A 5,927-nucleotide genomic window follows, 5' to 3' on the forward strand; every position below is an offset into this window, starting at 1 on the left:
ACAACAACAACAGACACTATGAAAAGTTGCCCGCAAAAGAAGACATTAACTTATTAAATTATTGTTTCGACCATAATTTCAGCGACACTAAAATTAAAAAACCATTACCAAAGCCCAAAACGCCCCAACAGCCTCAAATGGAGCGCAGCGCTACCAAAAATATATTTCCGCTTAATTTATTAACGATTTTTTCTTAGCCCCATAAACATTGCATGTGTGCTAAGTGATTTTTATCTTGAGCACAAGCTGCGTTGTGTTTTTTTTCTCTTTTACGATTTGCACATAATTATAATTGAAATTGCGACGCGTCTTGGAGTGCCAATAAATAATAGAATCAAGTCATAAACTGATAAATGTTGCAGCATCAGTGGTGGGGGCGGGGAAGTGCGTGCGCGCGTAATAAACAAAGTTAATCATTTAGGATAATTGAAATTTTTACGAGACACTCAATGTTGCGTATACGCTGCGTTGTTCATTATGCTTAGGTGAGCGATAACTGCTTTGTCTTAATCCAAGCTAGCAAATCAATAATTTTGGCGTCTGCTTAAATGCATTAAAAATTAAATATTAAACAAGTGAGCGCATTAAAGTTGGGCGCTAGCAGCTTTTATATACACTTTGAATTTGAAGTTATGTATCTGATTGCTCTGAAATTTTAAGCAGCGTTCGAAAATAGACCAAAGGGTTTTTTGCTATTGATTTTAGATTTTTCCGTTAAATATTGTGAGCGTAAAGCGTTTCTTTTCGATTTGCGGGAAAGGGGGGTGCAAATAAAAATAAATAAATATAAAAAGATTTGTGACAGCAAATATATATACCAAATTTGATTGCTCTTGCTCTTATAGTTGCTGAGAAACAGTCGCTCATACAGACAAACATGACCAAATCGACTTAATTTGTTGTGCTAATCAAGAATTTTATTACTTTATGAGATCAGCCACGCCGCCTTTAACCTGTTACATAAATTTGCTCAAGCTGCATAATGTCATTTTTTATAAAAATATCAAAGTGTATAAAAATAGGACTTACCTGCAAGCGCAGCTAAAACTGTCGATGCAAGCAAAGAATAAAATGAAAGCCAAGTGAAAATATGTTTAACAAAATGGGGGGCGATATGTGTGCTGGGGGTGGTAAAAATCAAAGACACATAAAACGGATGCGCAGTGCAAGCAAAATATATGAAATGAAGTGGGTTAAGGCAACGATGGCGACGACGGCTTTGACGGTTTGATGTGGCAGCAACCAATGCAGCAGCAGCGGCAGAAGCAGCAGCAGCTCTGGCGACGACATCTCGTAATGCCGCAACTCGCACTTGTCAGCCTAAAAGATGACAGTGATGGGAATGTGTTACCGTTACTCGCTGCTGCTGTCAGTATATTGACGGCAGGAAATAGGCAAGAGAGAGCAAAGCGAGGTGAGGCGAGAGCAGCGAATGACATTGACTGGGAGTTAACATTCATATTACAGCCCTTAGGTATTGGTGTCGATCAAACCAATTTGTATACGTATGTGTGTGCTATGTGTGTGTTATGTGTGTATGTGTGGCCAATGCAATTGAGGTCATGTCCATGCGGCATTCATTGTCACTCGTATTGCTGTTGGGTGGTGGCGACGACGACGACGACGTCAGGCGCGGGCATTAACTCGGCATTTGTTTCAAGCTGATGTGACGCCGGGAGCTGAACACAGCATGAGCGCATTCCAAAACGAAACGGCAGGCCATGGCAGATAACCCCCTTTTGCCAGATATAGTAAAAGTTGGACCGAGAGTTGCGACATATTGAAAATCATTGGCAGGCAGGCAGAAACTCGCCGACAGCAAATGCCAAAAAAAAAACCAAGAAAAGAGAAAAAGGCAAAGAAAAATGTATTGAAAGACAAACGGCATTGGCATCAATTTTTATTTGCCAGCACACACATGTGCATGTGTGTATGTGTGTGTGTGTGTCTGTAGCTGGGCATGAAACAATTTTTATTACATTGAAAATTTGCATAAAATATTTAAGCCAAAATGGTTGGTCGGTCGGTCGGTCGGTTGGTTGGTTGGTTGGTTATTTAGTCTCAGATGCTATCTCGACTTACAGCATTGACAGCCTCAGGGCTTTGGCGTTAAGTGTTTCACAATCGACAGCATATTGCAAGAATTTTGATCAAGCAAAAGAGATTTATTACTTTAAGGCTAAAGAGTTACTTTTTAATTTTAGAAAACTTTAAGCGCAGTCGGGCAACAACTGGCGACGCCACTTTGGCGACCACTGTCAACAGTCGTCGAGATAAATGTATGCCCCAATGCTGATGTGCATGCAAATCTACAAATTTTTTCATTCGTTTCTATACACTTTGATAGTTTTAGCACAAATGGCAAAGGCTGTCATGATGAGCAGCGCGGCAAGAGCAACTAATTCAATTGTGCGACTGTTTGAGCGACAAGAACTCAGCGATTGTAAGAGCTAGAGACTGCAAATTTGTTGTGTAGCTAATAAAGAAGATTACGTTTAATTTTGTGTATAGAAGTTTTTGTTGCGAGCCTTACAAACAAATATAAACCCAATATTTGGCGAATTTGTTTTGATATCAACAAACACTACTGCCAAAAATTTCAGTTTCGCTCATAATTTATTACTATAATTTAATGCGCATACATTTTTTGAAATTGCTCAAATCAAAGTGTATGTAGTAGCTGTCTTTAGTACAATTTTAATGCCATGCTTGTTTTCTTTTTTAGCTGGGCAAATTTCGAGTGTCCTTCGCTTGCTTAGACAGATGTCAAGACTGTTTGTACACGCGTTTTAGGAAGTTGGGAGCGGGGGCTGCGGGTTTTGTGGCCATAACATATGGAGCGATACCACAAGAGCGCATTACAACAAGCAAAAGACGAGCGGGAAATAAATGAAAGTTTATGTTATAAAATGCCAAAGTGTAGCACACAATCTATAGCCAAAAAAAAGACAAAGCAACTTTGTTACCAAAAAAAAAGGGAGTAGGCCAGTGGCAGGCTTTGTAGTTGTAGCTAGACATAAAATAGCGCATATAAGATAAAGGATATACATGTCTGAGTGTGTATGTATGTGTGGCACGAAAATGTTGCAAAAGTCAACATATGGCGTTAAAGATGCGAACGTGCAGCGAATGCTTAAAGTTTACTTTAGATTACCCACACCCCAGTCTAATTTAGCAGCTGCGTTTTGGCCCAACACCAAACGTTAGGTGAGTCATTAGTTTTGCAACGGAATGTGTTGCACATTCGAGTTTCCACTTGCAGCATTAAAATCATTGCCACAAATATTTGCATGCGAGCTCGGCTTACAAACGAGCTGAGGTCAGCTAATAAAAAATTGATTGATATATGCCAAAAGTTCAATGCAAACAATTTGCAACAGTTTGTGGCATGAACCGTATACAAGTTTATGTGAAACACACATCACGCCAACAATGAAAGCACAATATTTAAATTACCATAAAAGATTTTGTGTGTGTACAAACTGCATCTCGCATCTATTGACTGAAAGCCAAATTTATAAATAATTTTCAAAATTTTAATAAAATGCCCAAGGACTTTGAGATGCCAAGCGTACACACACACACAAACACACACATACATGGGAATCTCATAAATAAGTCTCTCTGTATGCGATAGTTTCTACTCAGATGCCATTTTGCTTTTATTGCAATTTAATTTACTATCAAAGCAACAGCAAATGAACATGTGTATGTATTTCTCATAAGCGATTTCCTTTCGACAGCCACTGCCACTATTTGGGCATTCAAAATCAACTTGTGCTTTATCAAAATATAAACCTTAAAACAAATAACTAAAGTGCGTATATACGATTGCACTATGGGCAGTTCGCAAAGCTTTTGTGACAATAATTTAAAAGCAAGTAAAACACTCTGTTTAGTCTATCTCTGTCTAGCAATAACATTAGCTTAGTAATTTTTAATTCAGTGCTCAATTTAAACCATTGCTGTTATAATAATTATAAATTTCTTTTCTTATTATTAATTTCAAGCACATTTGTTTTGACCCACGTGTCAGGCTCCCATACATTTGCCACAGTGCGATAATAGAAGAGAGCGCAAGCTTCTCAGAGAGCGTTGGCGACAGCCACAGCATGATACAATAGTAACGGATTGTGCTCTTGGGTTACTTCTGTTTTTTTCTTTCTTTATGCTGATTGTTTGCTCTCGCTCTTTTCGTTTTGAGCACGTGTGAGCGAGAGCAACTGAAGCTAAGCTTGTTATCAGCTCATCTGTTTGGTGTTTCTCGTTCGTCAGCGCTCGATCGCTTTGCGCTATTCGTTGCTGCGACTGAGCGACAGCGTCGCTGCCTTACATCGTACGATGGGGCTGTGCTTTGTTTTTACTGCAGCTAGACTGATTTAGCTTAGCTTAGCTAAAAATTATTTAAGCACAATTGTTTGCACAACATTGAAGCAAAGTTCAGATTGAGCCACAGCTTTTTTATGGCAAGTAAATCAATAAAAGTGAAAAATTGAACATTGAATTGACTTTGGCCAGATTTTTATGTCGACTTACCCACTGTGCATTGTCACAGTGAAGCTTTGCTACCTAGCCAGCTTGTTAGATTAACTTTGCCCTTATTGCATTCATTGCTCTTTGCTGTCATCTGCATATATCAATAAGCGTTGCTTCAAGCCATTTTTTTGTTCAATAGAAATCATAATCAAACTAATTGGCAATGGGGTGGCAGGCAAGCAATTTTCTATACTATCTTTTAGCTCAATGTTTTTGCCAATCTTTTGTTGTCAACTGAGTGTTTTGTAAAACGTACAGACAACTTATTTTGTAAGTTTTTTTTCAATGAAAACAACAAAATTTGTACATTTTAGAGATATCAGGTTCATATAAACAGTTTATATATTATAATAATATTCTATACAGTTATTAAATAGTATGTATTAAATTTTAATGTATGGTTCAGAAAGAAAGAATAAGGACCATTTGTACTTAATAAAATATTAGATGGCATTAGATTATATGGATTAGATTCCTAAAGCAGCAACTGTAAGCAAAAATCCAATTATTTATAATTATCAAATTAGTATTTATTGTCAAGTCAATGCTCATTGAACTTGATTGTTTTTACAGTTGACTTAAAGCCGGTCATTGGTGAGGAGAGTGGAGAAATAGAGAAAGAGCTCAAGCACTGCATAGTTTTTTTCGTGTGTGTGCGTGTGTGTGTGCACTTGCAAACGAACTAAGCGTAAGCCCTTAGCACTGGTAAGCTCTCTCTCTCTCTCTCATCTGCAGTCTAGCTAGCTTAAGCAAATGCAATACATAACTGTACTTCATTCAGAGCAAAGCAAGAACAAATTTATGCTCTTATCTGCTGTACACATCAATTGCTTGTGTTGAGATTTTACCGTTAATCCGTATGTGACTTTGTTGTTGTCTGCTTCCATTAGTAAAAATAAGTTTTAGTAAGCGCTGTATCTGAACTCTTCGATTTGCCAAATGTCAAAACTTAGCTTAGTACAACAATTTAAGTGTTTAAACATTACATTACATTCTTCATTACAACTCTAGGGCAAAAACTAATAGAAAATTAGCTTTAATTGAAAGAAATATAATTGATTCTACTTCAATTTGTATTTTATTAATAGTTTAATTATTGAGAAAGCTCCATTTTATACATTATTTGAGCCATGAAAGTCTAAAATGCAAATAAATCTCAAACCTAAAGTACATTAATTGGCATTTCTTTCGTTACGTAGCATAAATTGCAAGTGCATGTTTCAATTGAGTTACAAATTTACACACAAGTACATTACATTTGTATGTATGTGTGTTATGCAGAGAAGAAATCTTTTTGAAAATAGCTAGCAAATCCTATGCCAACAATATGCCAATAAACGAATTTTCGTACAAAGCCAACTCGATATAGAAGAGAAGAATAGAAAACAACT

This window comes from Drosophila busckii, chromosome 3R, assembly GCF_011750605.1.
Source record: "Drosophila busckii strain San Diego stock center, stock number 13000-0081.31 chromosome 3R, ASM1175060v1, whole genome shotgun sequence".
NCBI lineage: Eukaryota > Metazoa > Arthropoda > Insecta > Diptera > Drosophilidae > Drosophila > Drosophila busckii.